Consider the following 16,162-nt stretch of genomic DNA (forward strand, 5'->3'; position numbering starts at 1 on the left):
TTTTGCCACTATCACACAAGGTAAATCAGAGGCTGTTAGACCCAGAAAGATCTAGAAATATGCTATGTCCAGTCTTTCTACTTTAGATAAATAAACTGAGTCTCAGACACTTTTAAGTGCTTTGCCCAGGTATTTTAAAAATTTTATTTATTTAAGGCAGTGGGGTCAAGTGATTTGCCCAAGTCACACAGCTAGGCAATTATTAGGTGTTTGAGGCTGGACTTGAACTCAGGTCCTCCTGAATCCAGGACCGGTGTTCTATCCACTATTCTATCTAACTGCCCCTGCCCAGGTCTTTTTAATCCTAATTCATGCTGCCTTCTCCAGTGTAAAACTGGTGTATGTTTTATTGGAGGGATTGGGTTAGTAGAATAATTTTTGCATGTAAGGAAGAGGGCCTGGTAAATAGACTCAGGAAGACCTCATTCTACATCTTGCCTTAGATTCAAAGCATCTGTGTGACCCTGGAAAAATTACTTCTTCTCATTCTCTCTCTCTCTCTCTCTCTCTCTCTCTCTCTCTCTCTCTCTCTCTCTCATACATACACATACACACACACACACACACACACACACACACACACATATATACACAGACACTTTCTTCTTCATGTGTAAAGTTGAGATAATAGTTGCATCTACTTTCCAGGGCTGTTAGGAAGATAAAATGAAATGATATTTGTAAAAACCCTTAAATGTCATATAAGTTCTTGCTGTTCATGATAACTGCAATTCTGAATATATGTATCATGCATGCATATGCTGTATACATGTGCATATCTGTTTATATTAATATATAAATATTCACATCATTCAATTTTGTGACATCTGTATATATAGGTTAAATGGAGCAACTTTTTTTTCCCCTTCCTTCTCCCCTTCCCAGAAATGGTCATACAAATAGGTATGTATATTTGTGAAATTATTCTATATTTAACTCTATTTATCAGTTCTTTGGATGCAGATAGTATCTTTCTTCAAAAGTCCTTTGTATTTGGGTTCTTATAATAATCAAAATGACTTATTCATACAAAAGCATTCTTTAAATAATATTGCTGTTACTGTATATAGTGTTCTTTTGATTCTGCTCCTTTCTCTGTTCATTATTTTGTGTAAGTCTATCCATGTTTTTCTAAGATTATCAAACTCATCATTTCTTATAGCACAGGAGTATTCCATCACAATTTTATATTACAATGTATTTAGTCATTTCTTAAATTATGGGCAACTCTGAAATTCCAAATATCCCACATCTTTTACCAAGAATAGGCCAAAATGGATACCTTAGATAGAGAGATATTACATGAAATTTAGAAGAACATGGAATATATTACTTATCAGACTTACAGATAGGCACATGATTTATAAATAAACAAGAGATAACAAATTTTGTTGTAAATGCATAATTTTGATTACAATCATAAAAATTTTATACAAATATAACAAATGTCAATAAACAGAAGGAATGCAAAAAATGGGGGGAGAGTATAGACAGTTTCTCAGCTAATGGTCTCATATTTCAAATATATAAAGAATTTTTGTAAAATCTATTAGAATATTAGTTATTCCCCAATTGATATGAGGTCAAAGCATATGAACAGGCAGTTTTCTAATGAAGAAATGAAAACAATTTCATAATATATGAAAAAAGCTCTAAATCATTACTGATTAGAGAAATGTAAATTAAAACAATATTGAGATATCATTTACACCTATCGGATTGGCTAGAAGGATTGAAGGGGAAAGGGACAAATGATAGATGAGGATGAGGATAAATTGGGATACTAACTCATTGCTGGTGGAATTATGAACAGATTCAACCATTTTAGAGAGCAATCTGAATTATTTCCCAAAAGGTATTAAACTGTTTGTACCCTTTGACCCAGCAATACCATTAATTGATCTTATTTTCAAAGATGATTGGGGAAAAGAATAAATTCCCAAGACAGTTTGCTTGAATTAGGCCTCTTCTCCTCCCTCTTCCATTCTATACCCCTCAAAAAAACCCCAAGAGAAATCCCTGTGTACATCTTACCTGACTTACTCATGACTAAGCTACTCAAAGTACTTGAGGTTGTATTTCCTTTATACTGGTAGATCTCAAAGACAGCCAGATCCCTTTGTCTCCCAAAGTAGAACCCTGTCCCCAACTCCAAGCACCACTATTCAGGAGCCACTTAAACCAGCCTACAGTATTAGTCAAATGGATCTGCCACTGCTTGGGGTCTCATGGCTACAATGGCATGATCTGGATAGAGGTGAAAGAAACCTGAATCCTCAAAGACCATTGAGGAAGCAGGATACCTATCTGAGCAAGAAGTAATGGACTTTTGGTACAAGACCAATGTTTGGATTTATTTTATATGACCAGACTTATTTGCTTAAGGGGAAAGGGAAGGGAATACGCATTAAGCACCTACTATGCATAAAGCTAAATACTAAGGATTTTATAAATATCATCATCTCATTTGGTTAAATGAGATATTTGGCACAAAGATTTTATTTTTCTACATTGAGAAGGGAGGTAAGAGAGAGAGAAAAAACAGATTTTTGTTTTGTTAACTGAAAAAAGTTGAATTAAAAAATTAAAACTACTCCCCTGTCCCACAAAAAGACAGGCGGGACGGTGTCTTGGGCTAGCACCTGTCTTTTCTGTATCTTTTGTTTTGACCTTAATAAATTATAACCAAGTGTGTTCCCCATGATCATCTCTCTCCGATGTAATCCAAATAATAACTAGCTCATCCTGGAGGCAGCTTCAGTCACCAAAATCCATTCAGGAACCATTCTCTGAAAATCGTGACAAGTAGAAGGCTTATTTTTTTTGGCTTCATCACGGAACGAGCTAGCAAAAAATATTTTTGTTGGGATTTTTTTCTAAGCCAGTGAATTTCCACTTGGAATACTTCTCTTCAGATTTTTTTAGTCCATTTGATTTCCTTTATTTGGTTTAAGATAATGATGTAGATGTACATCAGGTGGGGTTGGTAGGAGTGGTCCTTTGGGTTGACCTGATCTAGCCAGTAGCAACAATATTGGTTTTACAGTCTGCTTCATCTGAGGCTAGTGTAAGGAGATAGAAGGGAAAAGAGAATGCCTGTTGTGATAGGATATCATTTACCCTATGTTCAATTCCAAAAAGTGCAAGTCTTGAAGTGGGACTAAGGGTAAAGACGAACCCACCACACTTGCTAAGTTAGCACTGGGTACTGATGAAAAGTGCCATTCTCCATGACATGTGATGAAGACCATCCCTGTCAGGGAGAAAAAGATCTGAAATTCCAGGGATGGGAAGGGGCCCTCTGGACTTGATGAGCATGAAGGACACAGCTCCAAAGGAAGCAGGGTTGAATCCCAATATCTTCTGAAGGTCCATTCCACCTGTCCTGGAGGACACTAGGCTAGGTTTTCAGTGCCACTCTCTAAGGAAGGAAGATTCAGAGTGAAGAATGTTCTACAACACTGAATGCTACTAAGATCAATGGGGGGGGGGGGGAGGGCAGGGGGAGAGGAGGGGAGGGAAGGAAAGGAGCAGTGGGTTTCTGAGCAGCTAAGAAATGAGGCAAACACATTAAGCTCACTTGACATAGCCTCTGACAATATTGTTTCTACCCCAATCTTCCTTTTTTCATTGCTGGATTCATGGAACAAAGAAATAAACTTAATCCAGTCTAGCTTTGTGGTCTGACCCCACTGGGGAAAAGACTTAAGGGTCTAGGGCCTCTATCCAAGGGGAGAAACTAATGCTTCAGCTGCTATTGCTACTATCTTCATTATCTGATTACATTCCCCAGCTGTCTTACAGTTGAGACGTTGGGTATCCTGCCCAATATAACTGCCTCCTTCAAACTCTGTGGTATAACTTTGCTTGGGAAGGGCAGGACCACAAGCCGATTACTGAAACAAAGTCTTGCAGCATTCGCCTTCTTTCTAACCACCACACCTACCAGCTTTGCTCTACAGTGCACACTCACTTCTCCACTCTCAGCTCTCCAATTTTTGCTTTTTTTAGCTCCCAGACCTTCTCTAAAATAATGGTAGGATTGGCCTGGATGGACAATTGGGAAGCTAGAAAAAATGGATTGCTCATCAGACTCAGAGTCTTCAATCAGTCACTATCCCTGGTCTATTCCATTATAGCCTCCATTTCTTTTTGGTATTTCCTTGGCTTTCATTGGCACTACTTCTTGGATAGTCAGACAACTGGTATGTATAAGACTGTTTCAAAGTCCACATTAGCTGGCTGAGTTCCTTCAACTACTGCAGGTTCTCCAGGATGTCCATCTCCAGCATGGAGAACTTGATCGGGTTCTCTATCACCTTCATGGGATTATTGTAGTTTTCATCTTCTCTTTCTTTTTATGTCCTTTTCTCTTCCATAGTTCCTCAGCCTGGAAGTTTCAGGAGACTCCACCTTCCATGGTATAATCTATATTCTCAGGTTCTGTTTTGAGGATGGTTTCAGCTAGATAGAACGAAAAACTGTGAGTTCCAAATATAGCTCATTCTGCATTCCTTCCAAGCATTAAATTTCTTGTCTTTATAAATATACTCACTACATGTCTTATCTCTCATGTTGAGTGAGGCTGTCAGTCTCACAACATTGTTATTCTTTGGGCAACGTGAGCTTAAGGATTTTCTATGGATCAAAATCTGGTAGACAGTATTTATTTAAGACTTTTCTCTCTGACATCTTGGCACCATTTCATGAACTGCACCCCATCCCCAGTTACCATTGTAACAATTGCTCCCAGGAAATTACTGCATGTAGCTCTCCCAACCACACTATTGTGAAATATGTCATCTGGATCTACAATGCTCACAGGTCAAAGGCATGAGTTTTACAGATTTTTAATGTAGGCTTTAGGAGGAATAAATGTGCCTTCTTAGGATTTAACTGTATCCAGCTTCATTTTACTATAATGATCTCATAGACATAAAAATAGTTCTTTTAAAAAAAATCCATTTGGGGGATACTAATGCATTGCTGGTGAAGTTGTGAACAGATCCAATCATTCTGGAGAACAATTTGGAACTATGCACAAAGGACTGTAAAACTGTGCATACCCTTTGATACAGCAATACCACTACTAGATCTGAATCTCAAAGAGATCATAAAAAAGGGAAAAGGACCCACGTGTGCTAAATATTTATAGCAGCTCTTTTTACCTTGTCAAAGAATTAGAAATTGAAGGAGTGTCCATCAATTGGGGAATGTCTGAACAAGTTAATGGATATGATTGTGATGGAATACCATTGTACTATAAGAAATGAACAGAATGATTTCAGAAAAAACCTGGAAAGACTTACATGAACTGATGCTAATTAAAGTGAGCAGAACCATGAAAACACTATATGCATTAACAGCAACATTGTATAATGATCAACTATGATAGACTTTACTCTTCTTAGCAATTCTATGATCCAAGACATTCCAAAAGTCTCATGATAGAAATGCTATACATATTCAGAGAAAGAACCGTGGAGTCTAAATGCAAATTGAAGCATATGATTTTCACTTTTTTTGGTTTCTTTTCTTTCTCATGGTTTTCTAATTTGTTCTGTTTCTTCTTTCACAATGTGACTAATGTGGAAATATGTTTAACATGATTGCACATGTATAACCTATGGCCAATTGTTTGCTTTCTTAGGGAGGGAAGGAGGGGGGGAAAGAGAGGGAGAAAAATTTGGAGTTCAAAATCTTACAAAAATATTGAAAACTATTTTTACATGTAATTGGAAAAAATATATTTATAGAAAATAAAATTCTACCTTTATAAATAAAATATAAAAAATATAAAATAATTTTATTAGGCAAGTGACAGCATGACAGTCCCACTGTCTTTCCATGGTACATATATATGTGCTATGGCATATGCTACTTTGGGAGCTGTGGGATAAAATAATTCTGAGATAGAACTAGGCAGTATGGTACAATGGGCATAGATAAGGACTCAGACATGTACAAGACATGCAGCCCTTGGGAAGCTACTCAACTACTCCAAGCTCATTTTCTCCTTGGTAAAATAAGGATGACAGTCCAGGTAATACTTATCTCATAGGGATGTTAGGAAGTTCAAATGGGATAACAAGCTCACAGAGCTAGAGCTACAAGGGAAAATCCACTTCAGTCATCTAGTCCAATCCTCCTTATTTTACAAGGGAGAAAACCGAGTTCAAAGTGACTTTTCCACAATCATACATGATAATGGATATAAGGTACTTTGCAAATTTTAAAGCATTACATAGGTTGTTTAAATAATTTAATTAATTTACATTTGTTTTAAAACTTTTAGTACACCCTGTAGCTTGGATTTTTTTTTACTACTGTCAGAATCTTGTCTCCAGCTATTTATATTTTTTAATAAATATCTCATTGAAACTTTTTTTTTTGCATCAATGGCTTCACTTCTCAATGAGTCCTCACCCTCTCCCTTCCAAGACCCCTGCCTTGTAACAAAGATTCAGAGTTAAGTTCCCAATTGATTTCTAGCATTAGGTAACAATCTCCTTGAAGACAGGAACTGTTTCTTTATAAAACCCAGTGATTGGCATACAACAGGCACTTAATAAAAACATATTGGATGATTAAACCAACATCATGACCCATTTCACAACTGATCCAATCACTTCTTGGGAAAGGAGGAAGGCAGATTCTCAGTCCTCTGATCAGAGACATGATCCATGTTGGTTTTCTTTCTTTACTGAGACCTCACCTGTCCCCTTGAATGAAAATTCCCAAAGGGTTTCATTGAAAGGCCCTAACTGAATGCATCTTCAACTATAGTACCTGTCACCAAGATTTACACAGTCACTGAAGTGAAGTATAGTTCCAGGTTAATATCTGATGCATTTTTGTCTGAGGACCAGCCCTTGCCTTGAAGATGGAATATACATCTGAAGTGAAGTTATTCCATTCTAGTGAAACATGTCATAAAATTCTCATTCATTCCCTGCAAAAAAAAATTGGAAATGTCCTGTCTTGGCCAGGGGGACAGAACTAAGCCATATATCTAAAATGAAATAGAGATAGACCTTCCAGATGGGGAAGGTGATGCACAGTATTTTTATTTAGAACATTGAAAACCCCCTCATTTCTACATGGATTAGCACCTTACAGAGATGAATGTCAGTGACTGAAAGCTGATTCAATATTTTATTTTTTCATGATGTTTATTCTCCAAAAATATTTTCTAATTTCAGTATGATCACTTTTACAGGGCAAAAGAAGGAATTTGGTGACTTGTGCTTCAGGATGAATTGTGTGAGGCTCAGGCTTCATATCATTAGTAATATACACAAAAAATGATCTCTGAGAAATGCAAATGTGTGGTCTCTCATTTAATGGGAATTTAAGTCTGTTGCACTTTTCCATTTTAAAATATTTCACTAGGGAAACTAGCAATTTGGGTAGGAAGACTGGAAAAGATTCAAATGTCAATAGTGTAGCTGATAACTTTCATAAAGAAATATGATTTATTGGGTTACTTAGAATGAATGGCACCATGGGAGAGGGATTTCCCAGGTTCCCACCCAAATAATCCAGATTAATATAGGATTTATTTCTTATTCTGCCCTGTAGCGTGTAGGATGGGGAAAGCAATAACCAACCTAAATTACTTTATTTGAGACAAGTTGTAGTAAAGAGTTGGCCTCAGAACCAGAAAGACCTGAGTTAGAGTCTAACCTCTGACATATACTGAATCATTGAATTTAAGAAGAGAATATCAGGGGTGGCTAAAATGGCACAGAACACTAGCCCTGGAATCAGGAGGACCTGAGTTCAAATCCGGCCTCAGACACTTAATAATTACCTAGCTGTGTGGCCTTGGGCAAGCCACTTAACCCCATTGCCTTGCAAAAAAAAAAAGAGTAAGAAGAGAATATCAAAGAGAAGAGGGTGATTACCACTGTCAAAAACAGTAGAGAGGTCAAAAAGGTTGAGACCTAAGAAGACCATTGAATTTAGAGTCTTAAGAGAATACTAGTTAATGAAGATGGTTTTAAAGAAACCAATATATTGACACATATGAACTGATACAAAGTAAAATAAGTAGAACCTGGAGAGCAATTATGCGAAAACAAGATCCTTAAAGACAAGCAACTTTGAAAGACTTCATAGCTCTGAGGACCAATGATGAATCAGGCTATCCATCTCCAGATAGAGAGTTAATGTACTCACCATGTAGTCTAAAACCTTTGGGGGGGTGGGTAGAGTAGTGGAGGATGCCAATATAGAAATTTGTTTTGCTTTACTGTATCTATGTCAGGGATTTTGGTTTTCTTGCTTTCTCAATGGGCGAGGAAGAAAATGGGAGAGGGAAGGGAGAAAATTCCAAACAAAATAAAAGAGGTCATTGGCAGCTTTGGCAATTTCATTTTTGTGTTTGTGTCATCAGGGTCTTGCACATAACAAGGGTTTCATATAATATTTACTGAGTCAGATAAAGGACGCATCACAGACCAGGAGAAAAAGTACTGGATTTGGTGTCTGAGGACCTAGTTTTGATTCATTGCCCTGTATTACCTTGAGAAAATCTCTTAATGTTTCTTGACTCCAATTTCCTTATCAGTAAAGATGAAGGACTTGGATTATATCGCTCCAAGTTGCCTCCCTGTTCTAAAACTAGGTTTCCATGATCATTGGAGATGAGAAGGAAAGTGATTAAATGGCAGAAAATGTTTTCTCTCAAATTTCTCACGCAACAATTTGATGTCTAAGATATAAAAAAAGGAAAAACTAGAGAGATATGTCTCTATAGCTATTAATTATAAATACATTTAAAAATAAATGTATATAAATACGTTCACATCCATATGTGTATATAAATACATATATCTGCATGTGTATGCATACATATATGTATTTATATAGATTTCAATATAAATGATCTATATAGATGACTCCTCAATGAGGGATCAAAGGAAATGAATGGTTACTCAAAAAGAAATTCTGAACTATTAATAACTAAATGAAAACAAATTTTCAAATCACTAATAATCAGAGGAGTGCAAATCAAAACAACTTGAACCTTCTCATACACTGCAAATTGGAAGAAAACAAAAAACCGGCAAGAGTTGATGGAGTGCGTTATTGAGAGAGCTGTAAATCAGTACAGCCATTTTGGAAAGCAATGTCCATACTCTTTGACACAGATATTTTATTATTTGACTTATAACCTAAGGAAGACACTAACAATAAGAAAGTCAATGTCAAAATATTGATAGCAGCACTTTTGTGATAGTAAAGAATTGGAAATATAGTAGGTGCTTATCAATTGAAAATATTTAACAACTTGTGGACCATGAATATAACAGAATATTACTGTCCTCTGAAATAGTGAATGTGATGAACCCAGAGTAATCTGGAAAGATCCATCTGACCTGTTGCAGAATGAGATATGGAAATGAGGAAAATCATATACATGATGACAGCAATGTAAATGGAAAGAACCACTCAAAATAAGTTTTAAACAAATGTTGCATGATTATAAAAAACAAGTATGGCACAGAAGAACAGAAAAGGAACTGCTGCTGTCCATTTCACAAGGGTTGTACATTGCATAAATACCAATCCATCAATAAACTTTTCTTAATCACCATCACTGTGGTAAGCAAAAGGCAAAATATAACCCTTGCCCTCAAGAAAATGATAGCTTGGGGCAGCTAGGTGTAGTGGATAAAGCACCGACCTTGGAGTCAGGAGTACCTGGGTTCAAATCCGGTCTCAGACACTTAATAATTACCTAGGTGTGTGGCCTTGGGCAAGCCACTTAACCCCATTTGCCTTGCAAAAACCTAAAAAAAAAATGATAACTTAATGCAGATATTTTGTGACTTTTTTGATATGCTGATCAATTATGCTAATTGTTTCCTCCCCTTGTCTCGACTTCTTAGTTATGTGAGGTGGTTCTCTGAATTGGAAAGGGGGGATAATAAAAAAGACATCAATAACTTCTAAAAAAAACTCTACAACCAAATTATAGATGAAAAGACATCTCATGCATAAAATTATTTAAGTCACATGAGAGTCTGACATTCCTCCTCCCTCCATTCTGGTCTATTAACTCCAAATTCAACTCAATCCAATGAACAATTAATTATTATATCCCTATCATATGCAGGCACTTTGGTAGATACTGGAACCAAAAGGGATAATAATGAAGCAATCATTCCATTGATGGAAAACAGCATGAACATAGATAAAAAAAAGAATATATAAATTTGGGGGGGGTTTATAAAAGTAATTGGAGAGAGCAACAATAACAAAAGAAATCTGGATAGGCTTCCTGTTGGAGAGTTTGAAGGAACTCAGATCTTTAGGCATATAGCTGGGAAGAGAGTTCATTCCAAGCTTAGGGGACGGCCTGTACAAAAACATAAGAGATGGAAGATTGAATGCCATTTACGGGGAACGGCAAGCTAGCCAGTTTGGCTGGAACACAGAGTGCAAAAAAAAAAAGAAAGTAATATTCAGTAAGCTTGGAAAGGTGGGCTGGGGCCAAAGCATGAAGGACTTGAAAAACCAAACAGAACAGAAAAGTCTAGAATTTATCCTGGAGTCAAGGAAGTGTCTCTAGAACTTACTGAGCAGAGAGGGGACATGAACTGACCTGATTGTGGGTAACTGGGTGGAAGATGGATAGGTGTCCTTCAAGGTAGGAGAAGAATAAAAGTTAAGCCCCCCAGTTCTGGGTTAAGAAAACAAATGCATCTAGGACTCAAAGTCATCTCTGCCAGCATTCTGGCTTCCTGTACTGCAGAAAGCCTATGCTAATTAGCTTGCCTACATTAATAAAACAGAGCTTGACTGTTAGTAATGGGAAACATCCTACCACCCCCACCTCCCCCCAACACACACACACCCTCTGAAATATGAAAGGGCTAGACATTTATTTTTTTTCTCCTTAAAAAATGTCTTTCAACAGTTTTATTTTAGAAAACATCCTGAAACTATATGTTTTCTTTGTTGGCTTTCATTTTTATAGTGCAGCCAAATTTTGCTTAGGAAAGAATATAAATAATGGATGTAAACGTGACCTCAAGACACAGCGACACATTCCAAGAGAGGCTTCTGCCGTGAAATAGTTTGTTCAAAGCCATCTGGTACCCGATTTCCCTGGCAGAATGACACTATAACTTTGAAACCTAAGTTCTGTCTCCAGTAACAGCAAAAGCAGCTAAATGGAGGCCAGAAGACAGCAAGGTCCTGAGAGCCAAATTCAGTTATATGATATGCAAGTCCGTCTGCAATATTCATGATGGGCGCCTTGGAGAAATCTTGGTTATTGAGTTCGAGAAAAAAAAGAATCTTAACTAGCGAATACTATGAAAGCCCATATTGTTATATTTAGACTTCTGGTGATTGGGCTGTTCAGAGAGAGCTCAGTAAGAATGGTACTTCAGTTAGGAATTTGTTAACAAGGCCAATTCTTGGTAGGGTGGATTTGAGACTTGGCCAACTTCTTAAGCTTTCAACTCTATTCACATTAACCTAAAAAAAATAAAATAAAAAAACAAGGTTCAATTTTTTGTTGTTTTTTACAAAAGATGTTAAAGTCATATTCAGAGGGTAGGAATAGAGATAATCGGAGTTTGGTCAGTCTCTCATCTTCCTATTGAGAAGTTGTCAGAAATAGTGGAGAGCATATTGGATTTGAGTTAGAAAAATCTGGGTTCAAATCCTGCCATGTGATCCTGTATAAGTAAATTCATTTCCCAGAGCATCATCTGCAAAATGGAGATCATAATACCTGTAACAATCACCTCATAGGGTTACAGTAGGGCTCAACTGAGATTATGTATGAAAACAATTTTGCAAGCATTAAGGTAAATCTATCAAATGGGAAAGTTACTGTAGGCAATTCTATTCAATTATGTCATACTGCCTAAGATTATCACACACATGAGTTCTCTCATTATATATAGAGAGAGTAAAGTGAGGAACCAGAGACCTATGATTAGTGAAGGCTAACCCCTTAACAAGGAGTATGGTGATTGTTATTGTGTGACTAAAGGGAAGAAGAATAAGTCTTTCCAACCTGTTCTCTCCCCGCCTTTTATATAAGATTCACTTCAAATCCTTCAAGGAAGGAAAGCAAGAGCTTGAGGCCAAATGCCACTCTGATCTCAGAGAGATATATCTATCTGTTCCCTTAAATATCAATGAGCAAGGGGATATGATCAGATTTAGTCTAACATCTAATTTCTATTTAATGAGGGAAGAAGGATCCCAAGCTGTATTATCCAAGGCGTGACCCCTTTCCCTTCGATTACTTTTTCCACAAGAACACATAACACACTTAACAATTATCAGAAAAACCCATTTATCCAAGTCAAATAGCTAAAAAGAAATCAGAGAAAGTATACATAGGAGAATATATGCTAGTCAATACAGAATAAGAAAGTTCTCCCATTAGGAGGAGGGATGGAACTCAACCAAGAAAGGGGTACTTGATCTTACCCAAGAGGAAATTCCCAAAAGTCTCTAGGCAGCAAGCCAGGAACAGAGACATGATAGAGACGACTGGCTCATATTTTCTCATAGTCTTTCTTCAACAACCTGAGTGAGATTGCCTTCTTCCTTTTCCCTCTCAAACACTTGAAGGATCTTGAAGGAACCTGGAATTCTCCTGCCCTTGTCAACTCTGCCTGGCCCCTCCTGTAAAGCTGGGCCTTCATCTCCACCAGTAATGAAAGAATCCTAGGACAATGGACTTTGGCAGAAGGGTTACATTAACTAGAGTATGTTTTCATATGTTTTGTACAGACTTTCATAGGGGGGAAAATCAGAAAGGTCACCATGTTTAGCATCAAAGCAAGTATATTCTCTCCTTTCTTTCTCTGACTCTCTCTCTCTCTCTCTCTCTCTCTCTCTCTCTCTCTCTCTCTCTCTCTCTCTCTCTCTCTCTCTCCTCTCCCTTTTATATCTGTCTCCCTCTCTCTCTTTTTTCTCCCTTTCCCTCTTCCCCCTTCTCCCTTCTCTTTCCCCCTTCCTGTTTCCCTCCTTCTCCCCCCTCCCTCCACCTCCTTAGAATAGATACAGACCATCTGATTGTGAAGGTCCCTTCCAACTCTTAGACTGTGATGCTCTGGTGATCCTCCAAGACTTTCATTTAATTCCTAAACTCTATCCTTGCATGGACTTACTGGGGGAATGTGAGGTTAAAAATCACTTCCCAGGAGCCAAGAGATTTCATTGCCATTTCAAGTTACTAGAAAAGTTACTTATATGGATTTTTTTCCTTTCAAAAGGTAGAAGAGATAGAAAAATGATGAGGGATAGGAGCAGTTGCCATGGGCTTGGGAGCAGCATAGAAGCTACACGTCCAATGTTCCTGTCAAACCCTTTCATAAGTAAGAAGTCAAATCTACAGGACCAGGTCATCATACTATGATAGACTCTTTACATATGCCTGAAAAAGACTTTTGCATTGATAAAAATGATCTGACTTACAGAAAGATTCAAAATTTACTCTTATGTAGGCTGTATAAAATGCTTTCAAGGATACACACATATCAATATTCTACATACATATGAATATAAATATAAATATGTATATAAGGTACCCATAGAGTATATGGTCATTATGATATTTTTCAAAAGGGAACCAGGGGCAGCATTGAGGAGTTACACTGATATTATCTCACTTTGTAATCAAAATTTCCATTCACCACAATTTCAAATGGAAGAAATTAACTTAAATTTGAATAGCTTTTCTGGTATGAATATACTTTGACATAAAAACATGTGATTTCAAATATATACATATATATAATTTGCATATGGTGTATATGGCTTTGTTTAAGTCAATCAATAAAATGACATGGACCGACATCCGACATGTTTCTTACTCTCTATTCCATAAGTTTCTAGGATTCAAAAATAAAAACCAAACTTTCTCCATGTCAGTTATAATCCAAATGCAATAAGTTGCCAAAGATTGCCATTATGTATCTCTCACATCTCCTGGCTTCTTAGTTTTATATAAGCTACCTTTGATGCCTTCTCTTTCCAACTTTGCGCCTTCAAATCCTTAGTTTCTTTCAATGTTCGGCTCCAGTGCCACATTCGTGTTGACTACTATCCAGATCCTCTCACCATACAGCACCACCCAAGCCTTGGAAATCATCTTGTATTCATTGCTTGGGTGGTATGTAGTGCTGATAGGTGTGTGTTCACATAAGCTCTTTGAAGGCAAGGGCTGCTTGATCTTAATTTCTATATACCCACAATGTCTGGCACATAATAGGACTTTATAAATACTTGATGATTGATTCATTAATTGACATATATACATATATATTTAATAAACACATGTCCAAGCACAGTATGCGAAAGATGAAACACATAGAGCCAAAAAAGATAAACTACCAAACATCTCACTTCTCAGAGCTTCAATATCCCTATTTAGAAAACAAAAGGACTAGGCTAAATCATTTCAGAGGAATTTTAAAGTCGAAAACATGTTTCTATTAATATTAAATCCTTTAAAACATATTCCTCAAATTTAGATATGAATTTTTAAAAAAATGCATGCAATTTAGCTTTCTGTGCTTAATGATTACAATTGACCATCACTTCCTCCCTGTTGCAAAGTTAAATTTTATTCTATGATTAAACAGTTTCTCTAATTATTGGGGTGAAGGGGTGTAATGATTTGAAGTGAAAAAAAGAAAGTTTCACTGATGATGATGATAGCCATTTCTATTTCATAGTTTGCTTGTAAATGATTTACATTCATTATCTCAATTGACCTTAAGTCAATCCTGTGAGGAGTAACCATGGGTATAATTATTTTTTCTAGATGAGGAAACTGAGGCCCAGGGAATTTTAATGATTTTGCCATGATTCACAGAGTCTATACCTCAAGGATGGTCCTGAATTCAGCTCTTCCTCACTCCAAAGTTTGCTTTCTAATACTGCACCAAGCTAGAATGTTTTTCCCTCTCTCCTTTCTCCTCTCCCTCCTCTTTCCTTCACTCTCCTTTTCCTTTCCTCTTTTTCCCCCTGTATTCTCTCCCCACTCTTAGCTTCTCTTTCTTTTCTTTCTATTCCCTCTCCTTACTTTTCAATTCTCTCCTCCACGCACCTTTCCTTTTTCTCTTCTCTATTGTCTCTCCTTTCTTACTCTCTATTCTCTCTCCTCCTCTTTTTCTTCCCTCGCTTTTTTATTTCCTATATTTTCTCTCTTTCACTCTCTTCTTTTCCTCTTCTCCCTTCACCTTTCCCTCACCTCTCTTCTTTCGTTTCTATTCCATTCTCTCCTATATTCTCATTTTCTTTGTCCTCTTTTTCAGGGTTGTTTTCATCTTCTAACCTACAATCCTCTTAGTGTTGGCATCCTTCAGGGCTCTAATTCTGAAGACCCGGTATTGAATAAAAGAACTTATTGCAAGAAATGCCAAGAACATCATTCTCACAAAATTAGGCCATACAAAAAAAGCAAAAGACTTCCTCTACACTCAGGAGGAAAGGTGCTATGATCACTCAATCATTAGCAGTAGAATAGCCATGGTGATCAAACAAAACCAATTTTCTGGGAAAAAAACTAAGACTACAAAGAAGATTGCTTTGAGGATTGAATGAATAGACCCCTATTGAAGGTCGAAGTGGATGTCAGTCATTAAGCACTGGGAGCATTTTGGACTGGGAGGAGACAAGACTAGAAAGATCCAGGTGGCCTAGTTCTCTGCTTCATCTTTTGTGATTTCATCAAAACAAAAAAAATGGATCTTATTTCTTCATTTTATGTTTGCTATTTTGGAAAGGAAATAGATGGAGTAAACCAAAGCCCCATACTATAGAAAGTTTTTCCCAAGTAGGAAAAGTTTATACTTGAGGATGTAGCTGAGTGTTGTAAGTTTAATCAGATTCCTAAGCAGAATTATATGTGTTTTCTAATAAATCTCATCATGTAGAAAACCAAACAGGAAATTTCTGAGAGACCTTAGCTGTTGATCATATTGTTAAAATATATACAGGCAGTGGGGAAATTAAGGATAGATAGACATGAAGATAGGACTAGCTAGTTCTAATACATCACTTTCAGTAAATCAGAAGTGAATTAATTTATTATCTTCGGGGGTTGTCATGTTTTAAAGCATTATCTTATCAAAGTAGCTTTCCATATCTACTTGTGCTGAATGATGCTCTGTAAAAA

The 16,162-nt window shown here is 36.8% G+C and overlaps 1 pseudogene; it reads right to left on the reverse strand.

Moving 5' to 3' along the window:
- Positions 1-476: 476 nt before the first annotated feature.
- Positions 477-4,692, reverse strand: LOC141496338 (splicing factor YJU2 pseudogene; annotated as a pseudogene).
- Positions 4,693-16,162: the final 11,470 nt, after the last annotated feature.

Source organism: Macrotis lagotis, chromosome 8 (assembly GCF_037893015.1).
Source record: "Macrotis lagotis isolate mMagLag1 chromosome 8, bilby.v1.9.chrom.fasta, whole genome shotgun sequence".
In the NCBI taxonomy this organism is placed as follows: domain Eukaryota; kingdom Metazoa; phylum Chordata; class Mammalia; order Peramelemorphia; family Peramelidae; genus Macrotis; species Macrotis lagotis.